The sequence below is a fragment of the Nannospalax galili genome, unplaced genomic scaffold, assembly GCF_000622305.1.
Source record: "Nannospalax galili isolate Female #2095 unplaced genomic scaffold, S.galili_v1.0 scaffold60, whole genome shotgun sequence".
NCBI classification, from domain to species: Eukaryota; Metazoa; Chordata; class Mammalia; order Rodentia; family Spalacidae; genus Nannospalax; species Nannospalax galili.
In genome coordinates this window covers 313,697-326,450 of record NW_008346989.1, presented here as the reverse complement: position 1 = coordinate 326,450, position 12,754 = coordinate 313,697, and positions in this window count along the sequence as shown.

Here is a 12,754-nt window from a genome sequence, read left to right as displayed (position 1 = left end):
CACACACGATTCTTCTTTCTGAGCCTCTTTCTCTGGCCCAGGCAACCAAACCAGACTAAACTAGACCAGATTAGAGTCCTTAATGCTCAACGCTTTGTCACCAAACAGACACAATAACATACCTGCAAACAGACACAATACAGACCAGGTTTCCTGAAAACAGGTGATTCCAGTGTACCGATGTCAGTTGTGAGACGTGCCTCATCCCCAGGCATGTTCTAGAACATACTTCCACCAGATCTCAGACATTTTATCTGCTTTCTAAACTGCCTGTGAACCTCAGAGCAGCTGAGGCCCTGGGCCTGGTTCTTTGCCAGAGCAGCCCTGTGAGCCACACCAAGCCTTGCATCCTGGGTTCCTGGTGGCCTTCCTCTCTCGTCCTGCTCTGCCTGGTATCTCGGTCAGAGGGCTGGGGCTTCCCCTGCAGGACGTGGCATGTGTGGCCAGCAGCAGAGTGCCCTGTTCTCTGGTCATCAGCTGCTCTGCTCTGATTTCTCTGTCAGCTGCACGCACACAGCTTGCGCCTCTCTGTAGCTTAGGCACCAGGTGGTCTGTGGCAGAAGGACCCTCCTGAGCCCCAGTGCTGGTGGACACCATGCTGGCCCCAAATTCCTAGAGCTGAGCCCCAAAGCTCTCTGCTTAGACAAAGGAACATTAAGTTGCTCTGTCTGTGGGTGTGTTGCCACTTTCCTTCTGTGTGGTATCCGTTAGGGCTCACTTCCTAAGGTTTAGAGACTGAGGAAGCACCCCGTCTGCCATTCATTTCAGTACAATAAAGATAACCCCTCCTACAGGGCTGCTGCTTCAGACAAATAAGTGCTCGGCAGGCACGTTCATGCTTAGCTCCTCGTCTTTCGCCCGCCCATCTCAAGGGCCCCCCTGCATGTATGCACTTTGCTTAGTCTGTATTTCCTAAAGCTTCTGTACACCGCAACACATAAAACAAGCTTAGAGAACTCATAAAAAGAAATGAGCAGAGAAGAGCCCCAATGGACTGGGAATGAAACAGTATTAGTTAAATACCCTTTATAGCCGTCACCAAGTTTTGTCTTCTAACTGAAGACACAATTTGTCAGAAAGAGGCGCATATCCCGACAGCTCTGTCAGGGAATCAGTTTGCAGGTAAGGAATTTAAGAATACTGACTAGTGTTCCAAGCCCACCACTGGACCTGTACTTTGTATGGAAACACACCTCTCCGTGACATGAGCCTTGTCAAAGATACTCTTTCCCCAGGCTGAGCCCTGGCAGGTATAATCCCAGAGCTGGGATCAGAGGACAATGGGTATCCAGCCAGCATTTCCTAGAGGCCAAATGGCTGTGGAATGCTCCCTGTGCTCAGACATTGGGGGCAGAGAATCCTGTCCTCGGGTACTCTGACATCCGTGCTGCGCTCCTGGGGGCCATCCCTTCCCTTACTGTCCCCCTCCACTCTCACCCTCAAAATGTATTGCTCAGACATCAGAATGGAGGGTGAGGGTGCAGATTTAGCTAAAGGTTACACCCAGGATACCTAGGCAGAACTTTCAATCGTTTAATGACAGGTAATCAATCATTGTAGAGATTTCCACTTACAGGAACTGAGGTGAGTCTGCACATCTTTTAAAATCCTCTATCTGCATAACACAGTCATTTGTGGACTTGTATCAAATTATTTTTAAATGCACTTTGCATGTCTATGCAGCCCACACACAAAGTTCACTTGCTGCACAGCAAAGTCCAGGGGAGCTCAGGTCCACGTCTGCCACGGACCAGTTCATCCTGAGGAACCTAAGCCTTGCTTCACTCTGGAAGCACACAAACGTGATCTGCATTTCTTGCGTGCCTTATTACTGCTCTAAATGTGCTGAGAAGTTCGGACACCTGTGGGAGACAACCATGGGTGCCAGGCCAGTCTCTCCTGTGTGGAGCGAGTGATTGTGGGAACCCTTTTTAGGGTATGGTCTGAGGGTCTAGAAAGACGAAGTCCTAGGACCCAGGAGAAGAATGGGGTGAGAGTTATGGTTGAGTTAGAAAACAAGTTAATAGATGAACAGGTAACACAGACGCCACTGGCAGGAAGACAAACCCGAATGACCGCAGCTGCCTTTCTGACACCGTAGGCGCCTCCATCTGGTTTTGCTCATTCCACATACAGGCACCACTGTGAATGCCTTTCCTCTATATCTCCTGCACAACATGGGGGTCCAAGTGGAGTTTGCTGTCTAGTGAAGTGTTCTCATCACTAAATACCCTGACTGCTTTGCTGCTCCACAGTCACCTGGGAGTCTTCCTTCAGGGGAGTCTGAGTGAAGGGCCCAGCTGTCCTCCTGGGGTCTAAACACAGAGCTGAGTGACGTCCTGGTAGCATGCCTCACAGAACAATGTATTTATTCAACCCATAAGTGACAGAATGCACCTCCCACTTCTTTACCTGGGTCATGTCAACGTGCCATTCCCAGGTCGTGTGGGACCCTTTCATCCCTCTCTAGAGCTGCTTGTCCTTTTCATTTTAGGAGCCTGTGCTGGGTTGCTATAGTGTCAACCTGACACACCTGGGCTGAGGGAGCCTCAACTGGGGAATTGCCTCCATTGAACTGGCCTGTGGCCATGTCTGTAGGGCATCATCTTGATTATTGAGTGATGTGGGAGGGCCCAGCCCACTGTGGGTGGTGCCACCCCTGGGCAGGTGGGCCTATGTTGCATAAGAAAGCAGGCTGAGCAGGGGCCAGGAGAGCAAGCCAGTAAGCAGCATTCCTCCATGGCCTGTGCTCCAGGTTCCTGCCCTGACTTCCTACCTTGGGCTCCCTGATGAACTGTGACCTGGGAGATGTAAGACAAATAAACCCTTTCCTCCCCAAGCTGGTAGTGATGAGAGTGTTTTGTCACAGCAGTGGAGAGACAAACTGGGACAGAGCCAATGCACTGAAAAGGGAATTTTTTACCCTGCAGGGTTTTATTGTCCATAATTTCATTCCCAATTTTGCTTTGTATGTGATTTATTTTTCCAAGGAAATATTATTTTAATGTGACAAGATTCTGCAGAACAGCCAGAGGAAAGGCATTGTTCCTGGAAGGGTCAGCGCCTGCCATGCAGGTGGATGCTCAGATAACCTGCATGCCGTTTAGGGTTAGGAGAGGGCCTAGTTGGTAAATTCAGCTTGTGAATTTTGGAGGGAAGATTTTCATCAGGTTGTACTTAATGCCACTTTTTGTCTGATTTTGAGAAAGCCATTTAACCATGTAAGCCAGGCTCTCTCTAGCATTGTTGCAAAGTACTAATAGATGAAAGTAAGAGGTGATCTGGTGTTCCTGAGTGCTTAACCAAGTGCTTTTCATGAAGCTGGACTGGTACCTCCTGCTTTCCAAACTCAATGCTATTTTTCCAAAGCTTTTTCTCCTTCACTCTGAAGCCATTCATCCTTTCTAGTCTCAATAACACGGCTTTTGACGAGATGATGGTGCTCTTCAGAGTGACACAGCAGGAGACTGTGTCAGGTCTACCTCCTTCCTTAGTCATAGAGGCTCTGGGCATGAGCACATGAGGCTGTGCACATGTCTTCAGCAAGGAGCTGCGGGTTCGGACTGCAGGCGGGGTGGTCACAACCTTGCCCTTCTGCCCTGAAACAGCCAGCATGTAACAGACAGGGTCGTTTGACAACCCTCTGGGAGTCAGAGCCCAGACCGGAGGCTAGGAGTCAGGCGATTCTGGTCTTCTATCTGACAGAGCAGTGGGGAGCCAAGATAGGGAGGCTTGTCTTTCATAGGTCCCCTGAACCAGCTGTGCAATGACTGGGGGCTTCTCTGGAGCCTCAGGACAGTGGGGCAGCCAGAGTGACTCAGTCATCATCATAGCAAAGGGCTGAGTCACAAGTGTCCTAACCTTCACTCAACAGACCAAGATACACCAGAACGATGACACAGCTCTTGAAGGGTGAGTCTCTTTCCTACTCAGAGCATGGATTTGCGACACCTGTCTTCTAGAAAAACCACAAGGGGCACTGTGTATTCCAGGGGATGTCAGTTCTCCCTGAATGGGTCCTCTGTGCACTGTGCATGCTCGTGTTAACCCTCAGCTCCTCACAACTGGGGTATATTGGACTCAGCTTTGAGATCCTCCCAGAACCTGGGGAGGGAGGTGGCTTCCAGGTGGCCTGAGCACCTCTGAGCAGTGCCTCCCCTGCATCTTCCAGGCCCAGACTGAATGTGTCCCTTTGTGGGTCTTTGGATTCCAGAGCTCAGGAGGGCAATGCCTGGCAGAGTGTTCCTTAGGGCTCAGGGAAAAGCTTCCATTCCAAGCCGAGCCCCAGGAACATTACCGCTTCTCAGCTTGTCCCTGTGAGATCCTGTGTGCCAGAGCTGCAGGGGGTGCCTGGGCGCCTCTGAGGTCCTGTCAGTCCCCACACAGCAGGAGAAGACGGGACCAGAGCCCGCACAGAGGCGGCTCCTGTAAATGTCCCGCACTGAAGCTGTGCCAGGTCTCGCTGAGATGGGAGTGGCAGATCTTGTTCTTTTTCGTGGCTGTTTTTTAATTTCACAAAGTTTATTTTAACCATATAAAATGAGAAATGAATATTCCATTTATTTTCAGTTTTTTTTTTTTTTGATGAGAACTATAATTCCACCCTCCAATGAGGTAAAAACAAATAACTCATAAAACTGTGACTGGAAAAGGGTTCCACACCCTAATGTTTAATCCATATACAGTCAGCTCAGAAAGCTTGCAAAGATGAATCACGCCCGGGAGGGAAGGGAACTGGAGTCAAAGGGACGGGGCGATAGGCACATGGTGTGGCCACCCCAAGGGCTCTTGGGGGCAGCAAGTGGGACCCTTGGTGGTGGAGGACGCACCAGCAAGCAGGGCCACTGAGTCCTGCTGCTGCTGACCCTTCCACAGCCAAGTCCCCGAGCGCACGGCCAGCTGCGCACCCTCCGACTGAAGATAGCCCCCTGCCTTCCCATCAGGATAGATAAACCAGCTGGCAGCTCTTCCTCGGAGAGTGGAGTAGGTGGACAGTGGGGTCCAGCTCCTGTCAGCACCGGCTTCCACCTGCCCCCAGCACTGCCCTAGTCATGCCCCCAACTCCTTCTCTGCCCTTTTCTGGCCCCTCTCACAGCTCTCGGGGAGCTAGCCCCGGGCAGACTGGAGATGCACAGTAATGTCCCACTGAGAGTTTCCCACAGTGTAGACACCTAGAGACCCTGCATGTCCCATCGTTGGCTTCCCGCAGTGTGGGCACCTAGAGACACTGCATGTGAGACTTCCACCTGCACTCTGGGTGATTCCATCTACTGCCTGAGTTGGTTAGAAGGGAGGACGTTTAGGCAGAGCTGACCAGGAAGGAGTGGGCTTCGGGTCAGGATTTTAGGCCCCTGGGAGCCAACCTCAGTCACCAATAACAGCTCCATTTCTCTAAGGTTTCTCACTCAGAGGATGGCGTGAAAATACCTACCCAACAGGGTAGTGGGCTTTTCACCTGACCTCTGCTGTGGAGTGGCTAGCATACAACTGTCCTCCATTACTGCTGGCCTCCTCTGCTTCCTATCCCCCTCTGGGTCCCTAACACCTTCCAGCCCACCCTCATAGCCCCTGCAGGCTTCTGGACCACACCCAGCAGGAATGTTTGGCAACAGGGTGCTGGATGCTCCAGTGTTCTGCAGCACTGTGGCCATGTAGCCATGTGGTCTTCACAATATCCCCACGGTTGAAACACTTCAGAGCACAGATGAATGCAAAATAGCCATGTCTGTGTCCAAATCCAGGAGGAGCCCTTCTGTGAGGGCAGCTCCAACTCGGGCCCTGTGTGAGACAAGACCTCCTGACTCACCAGCTGGAGGTGGAGCTGAAGATGGCTGTTTTCTCTGTGTCACACACGTCTACACTTTGGATCAGAGCATTCTACAGCCATTCTATGGTACTATTTGTCTATTTGCCTTTGACAGACAAAAAATTCCTTGAGCAGAACCTACTTTTCTCCCAAGTTTATATTCTCAGAAATTACTGGCTAGAAATGAGCCCAGAGTCCGTAAAGCTCATTCAGACTTAGGTGCAGAGTTAGGTTCCCACCATCGAGTCCAACTTGGCTCCAAGAACAAGTTGACAGCTTGATTCTTCAGGACCATCTCAAAAGCAGAGACATCCAATGTCCAGCTCAGGGCCACCCGATGCGCACCAAGTCATTGGAAATCCCAGTGAAGGCCTGCCCTGGAGAACAGCAACAACCAACCGGGGACTGGGCAAGAGAGTAGTCAGGGTTGAGCCAGGGTAAGCAAGCAGCTGTGGGTAGTTCTCTCCGCAGACAGGGTGCCTCAAGGCCTTATTCTAATGGTGTGTGGCCTTCAACACGCTGGGTCAGAAAGAGTCTCTGCTGAGCACGGCCAGGACCACAGTAGTTCGGTGTGTATGGAGGTCAAAGTAGGGGAAGGAAGCTATACAGAGGCGGTCTAGAGAGTAGATGGTGGGGGTGGTCTGCCACATGGACCACAGAGGGAAGGATGTGTGAAGGACAGTTACCTCAGATCGAAGTCAGTTTCTCAGCAGCACTGATGCGCTGTCCAGGAAAGGCTCAGCCTGTAGGGTGGGACCATAAACCAATTAACATTAAAAGTCATGAACAGCATGGGGCTCTGTTATTGTTGCTGGTTTGTTTGTTTGTTTGGGACAGGGTCTTACTATGTAGCCCCAGCTGGCTTAGATCTTGCTGTGTAGACCAGTATATTAGTTATTTTTCTTGTTGCTGTAACCAAATACCCAAGAAGAAGCAATTTAAGGGAGGGAGGGTCTATCCCCTCATAGTCAGGGGATACAGTCCACCATGGTGGGGAGGGTGTGGCAGCAGGACTATCAAACCACAAGGTCCGCTCCAGTGACCCCTTCTCCCAACAGATCTCTGCCTCTTAAATGTTCCTCAGTCTTCCAAAACAGTGCCACCAGCCAGGGACCAAGTCTATGGGGACATTTCACATGTATAACCAGGCTGAATTTGAACTGTGGTGATTCTGCCTCGGGCTCCAGTGCTGAGATGCCAGGCGTGTTTCACCATGCCTGGCCTATTTATTTTATTTTATTTTTTTAGCACACCAGGGGTTGAAGAACTTGGGTTACAGCCTTGAGTCTTCAATGGGAAGGAAGATGGCATTCCTTGAACCTGGCAGCCAGCAGAGCTGTCATACAAGCAAATGCTAATCATTAGCATTTTGATGATGTCTGCTCCTGGTTCACAATGACTTGAAGGGTAGACAGGTAGGGCAAGTCTCACCTCTGAATGTCAAGGCCATGTAGGCTGTGAGTCACGACCCCTTCTCTCCCAGGAGCAGACAGTACTCACCAATGACCCATGCTTACTATTGAACCAAAACTGTCGGTTTTTGCCTTCTAAAAATGTTTGAAATTTCCCAAGTTGTGAAACATTTAGTGGCATATAGCCAGTGTTTAAAACACAGTCACCTTGAATACTGAGATCCCTGGAGCTCCTGAACTGCATGTGAGCTTGTGTTTGTATTAAGGGTGTAAAGCACAGCCACCCTGAGTATTAGGATCCCCAGAGCTCCTGATCTGCATGTGTGCCTCTGTGGGTACACTCAGAAATGCCCATCTGTGACGGTGATGGACCACGTAGCACTTCCATCTGTGCAGACAGACGCACCAGTCTACACCTCTCTGCAAGCTTTCGATTGATATGTGAACATATTTGTTTCCTAATTCATTTTACACTGGTCAACTTATTCTTCATCTGCCCAAAGGAGATGCTACACAGCAGGTCCTGTTGGTAACCAACAGAAACAACTCTACAGGGATGGTCTCAGACAGAGCTCCTGCCCTCCTTGTGTTATGTTAGAACCTGAGGTTGTGACAGAGGCCAAGTGCATAACTAACTCTCGTGTATGGGACTTTAGTCATGTGAACACACCTTGGCATGAATGCCATCTTTCATGTTTTCCAGATTGGCAGTGCCATGTGGCCCCTGCTGCTCTGACCTGGGAGATCCAGGCTCCAAGCCACAACACAGGCCCCACCACTGTAACAACAGGCTTTGTACTCCCCCTTCCACATGAACTTGGTATTTCAAGGTCAACCAGGCTGTTCCTAAATTATGGCAAGTGACACCAAAATGTCACTTGCCGTCAGGGCCATGGCTGCTGCTAAGAAAGGGCGAGTCCATTTTTCACTGACATTCACTGCTGGTTTACAGGTAAAAGAGAGTCCAGATGGCTCCAGGGAACCCCACTGATACCCTAGTGGCATTGGTGTCACATGAGCAGCACAGCACAATCACACAGCCTGTGCTAGTCAAGCTGAGGTCTATCGGGCGCCTCTAGCTGATACCCATGGGTCCCGAGCCTGGCCAGTCAGCTTTTGTAGGCTTTGAGTTCCTCCCCGATCCATACCACGAAGGAGCTCTGAAGAAGGCCTTCTGCTGTTGGCAGTGGGCTAGCCTGGACTCTCTGTGTACTTGGTTGATGACCTGAGCAGCTTCAAATTTGTGTACTGAAGTCCCAGTGACCAGCAAGCTATGGGTGTAGGAGGCTCACAACTCCTTGACCCAAGGCATCAGCACCCTCTCCATCTGCCCAGACAGCAGGAACTATATAGCTCAACTTGTTGACCTCAGATGCATTTTCTTGCTGACTTTCCCTCATGCCATACTTTCCTCCTTCCTCTGTCCTTCATAGCATCCTTCCTCACGGGGTAAATCCCCAGAGCACAGAGAAAACAGTCGGACTTCAGGGAAGGCCTCACAAAGCGAACTCAGCGAAGGGGAAGGTGGAGACTATGAGGGAGTTTAGCTGGAGTTTAAGTCTTTGTAGAATAGCAGATTTGGGAGCTCTTCACAGGGCTGAAGGTAAGGCAAAGACAGATGAAGCCTAAAGGAAAAGCAGTCATGGGGGGCGGGGAGAGACTCGGGCTTGACAGCACCTCCTCCTCCAAGAGCCACACAACTGCCCACACTGAACCAAGAACTGGACCATTCTAACCTCAGTGTCTGTAGAACTTGTGCCCCAAGCCACCCTACATAATCCTTGATAAGCGTCTAAAGTCCCGTCCCCCCTCCAGAGGCAGGTATGGTCCAACGTGTGACCCTCAAGCTTCATGCTCCCTAAGAGTGCTACGAATATGGCCATATGAATTGTAAACCTAAAACACTATGTGTGTCTGTTGTGATTCTCTCTTGTAACTCATTGTGTGGTTCTTAAATGTGAACCTTGTAGTTGACAATGTTGTGATGTCATAATGACAAAAGGACACAGGTGTTGGAGACACCTGATCTAAAGCAGAGCTTTCCACAGTGCAGTTACCTACAGTCAATGGGCCTAAAAATATGACACAGGAAAGTCAAGAGATGAATATTTCCTATGAATTCTATACTGTTCTGAGTGGTGTGATAAAATCTCAAGCCATCCTGCAACATGACACTCGGATCCACACTGAAAGTGCTGCTGGCCCTCAGTGGCGTAGTGGCTCCTATGTCAGGGGAAGCTGCATCACTGTACCTCTCCCCAAGAAGGGTGAGTCTCGAGGCACCGAGAGAGACAGGGGTCCCATGACTTTCACAGAGTTGTGTTGCTATAATCGCTCTATTTCATCATGAGTTTCTGATGATGGTCTGTTCCCATGGTTGGCTTACACCCTAAGCTTTATGATAGCTGTGTGTGCAGGAGTCTACAGTGAGCACAGAATTCCATACCATTTACCACCCACCTGGGGCCCTGGATGAATCTCCTACAGAAAAAAGAGTGGTGGCTGTAATGTATACCACATGCAGAACACACAAATGTAAGCAGCGTATGTATGTGCATATGTATAAGGCGCACATGTCCCTACTGTAGGGATGCACGCCTACTTACATGTAAATGTTATATAGGCACATATGTATGTATAGTACTCAGTCCATTCACGTATGTATAATTTATATGTATGTATGATACTGTTTATGTCTACGTTATGCTGTATGGTTTCGATTGTCAACTTGACACACCCGAGAAAAGGAACCTCAATTGGTGAATTTCCTCTATGGGAATGACCTGTACGGGCGGCTACTGCCACCCCTGGCCAGGCGGTCCTGGCTGTATAAGAAAGCAGGCTGAGCACAGGCCAGGGGAACAAGTCAGTAGTCAGCATTCCTCCATGGTCTGTGCTTCAGTTCCTGGCCCAGGTTCCTGCCTTGGTGTCCCTTGATGAAGAACTCTACTTTAAGCTGAAATAAACACTCCCCCAAGTTGGTTTGAGTCACTGTTACATGTGTGTATATCATGTAAGTCACACATACACACACACACACACACACACACACACACGCACATCCTACTGGCAGTGTCTCTGGAGATGACTGTAAATGAGGAGATTAGAAGCTCATGGCAGGTGTGGCTGCACAGGGTAATTCCCTCTGTCTTAGTTTGTGTCTCCAGAGCCTGAGACACAGCCCTGCTGTTGACTAGTGTGAAGAAGGTCCCAGAAGCCACGTGGCAATGTGGGAAGTGATGGAGGAAGGGCAGCTCAGGAAGAGGGTGCTGATTCTAAACAGTGTTCCAGTGTGGCCCACAAAGGCTGGGCACACCATACAGAGGTGTTGGTCAGACAGATTGGATTATAGTTCAATTTCTATCCCTTAAACAACCACAGAAGCTTATAGCTACGGCAGTCACTATCACAGGGCTCACCCTGACATTCAAATGCTCACTGTGCAGTCTATGGAGCGGTAGATAGAGTGTGACCTGGACTGTTTGGTGCAAGTGAGTGGGCTGGACACACAGCTAGGTACACAGTCAGGGTCATACAGCCAAGGCACATGCTTAAAAATACAAGGCCAGGTACACACAGCCAGGCCCACAAAGCCAAGGCACAAGCCTAAAAACACAAGGCCAGGTACGCATGGCCAGGTACACAGGACTGGATGCACATCAGAATAGCCACCATCAGCGGTGGCTGCTGTGCGTCCCTCATTGTGCTGGCTGTTGTCCTCAGCAACCTACTTCCCTGTAGCTTCGAGATGAAATACTTCGCAGGAGGTCGCCTCTAGCCTCTGTCCTCAGGTGTTGGCCCTGAAGGCGGGAATTGAAGGATAGTGGAACCATGAGAGGGACACTTTGCTCATAGCATCACCCAGGTCCTTCGAGGCCCAGGGCCCCTGAGGAAGGGCGTTCACACCATGGCATTCACACCCCACTGCTCTAGCTCTGCAGGAAGCAGCTTTACTATTAGCCATTGGTAAAATGATTTACACAGAAAATTCTGTTTTGATTCAAAAATTAGTTTTCTTTTTTTTCCTTCTTAGCAGCTACACACAAAAGCCCTTGGTGGTCACGGGAACAGTGACGTCAAATGAGCGTGTGACTTTCTCACCAGCAACGTGTCAGCTACAGAAACGGCCAAAGCCGGCTCACCCCACCCCCCACCCCGAGACAGCTCTTCAAAGGATCTACTGTTAAAGGAAATGAAATAAAAATATTATGGAATTGGGTTTTGCTTAGAGCCTTAATACATAAAGCTGAAGAAGGGAGCCCACCCCGTCCTGGCTCGGTGCCTGCGTGTTGTTGAGGTCTGCTGCTCATTTGAAGTGCCTGTTGGCTTCTCCTTTCCATTTCTGTCCAGTTTTACTTCGCCTGCATAACACAAATGGGGACAGGACTCAGAGCTGGTCTTTTACACAGTGTAAGAGGAACCAGGAGCCACGCGTGTAAGACAGAAAGGGTGTCGACTTCTCGGTGGGGTGTGCGGAGCGTCCCGTGTGGGCTCCAGGCAGCAGCGTCAGCCACACACTCTGTTGTGTGTTTATAGTCACACCTCTTGGCTCACCTGTCCTCTCCAGCATTGCCACCTACTTCTCTTTCCGTCGCTGCTGGGTGTAGACCTACCTTCACCTGCCTACATCAGGTTTTGTCACAGTATTTTACTTTAAGGTCTTACCTGGCCCTCTGAAGTTTTCCACATAATTTCTTGATGAGTTTAACTGCTGAAGGCTAGATTGTGACCGAAAATCCATAGGTTGAAGTCCTAACCCTCATGTGATGCTACACAGAGAGGAAGTCTTTTACCGTGATTGGGGTCTCTTGGGGCCATGAGGATGGGGACCCCATGAAAAGATTAGTGCCCTAGGAAGTCGTACCAGTGGGTATGGCCTCCCCCCTTCTCACTCTCTCTTTACCAGGTGAGGTCACAGGGACAAACCAGTTGTCTACCAGATTGGAAGAGAGTCCTCGCCAGAACCTCTGACTGGGCTGGCACCTCTGTCTCCATAGATCAGTGAGGTCTCATACCACAGGTTACAGAGCCTGAGCAGGTGGTGTCAACCACCCGGGCTTTGCTCATCAAAGAAGCTTTTTTTGCAACAGATGGAGGTTTACTACAGAGTTCCACAACTGGTCACATACAGAGAATATATATCTGAGAGGTGTCCAGCCCTAGTGACACATCTACAACGGAGCCTCTATACCTAAGGTTCATGGAAGAAGCAGAAAGAATACTAATACCTCCCTCAACGCTCACCCGTGAAGCTTCCTCATAAAATGGAGTGTGATGCGCACAGAGGCCACAACTGACCAAGTTTTAAAGAATAACAGACTGCAAAGTGTGTGTCACTAGATAGGACTTTTGAATTAAACTTCGCCCTCCCAGGGCTCAGGGACCATTGCAGAGGAGGGGGCAGAAAGATTTTAAGAGCCTGGGTGGTGAATGAACATAAGAGAACAGAGGCTTTCAGGCCACTGGGAACTTGCTCATATGAATTTGCAACAATGGGGACACAGCATGCACAAGACCCGCGCCAATTCAATTGGAT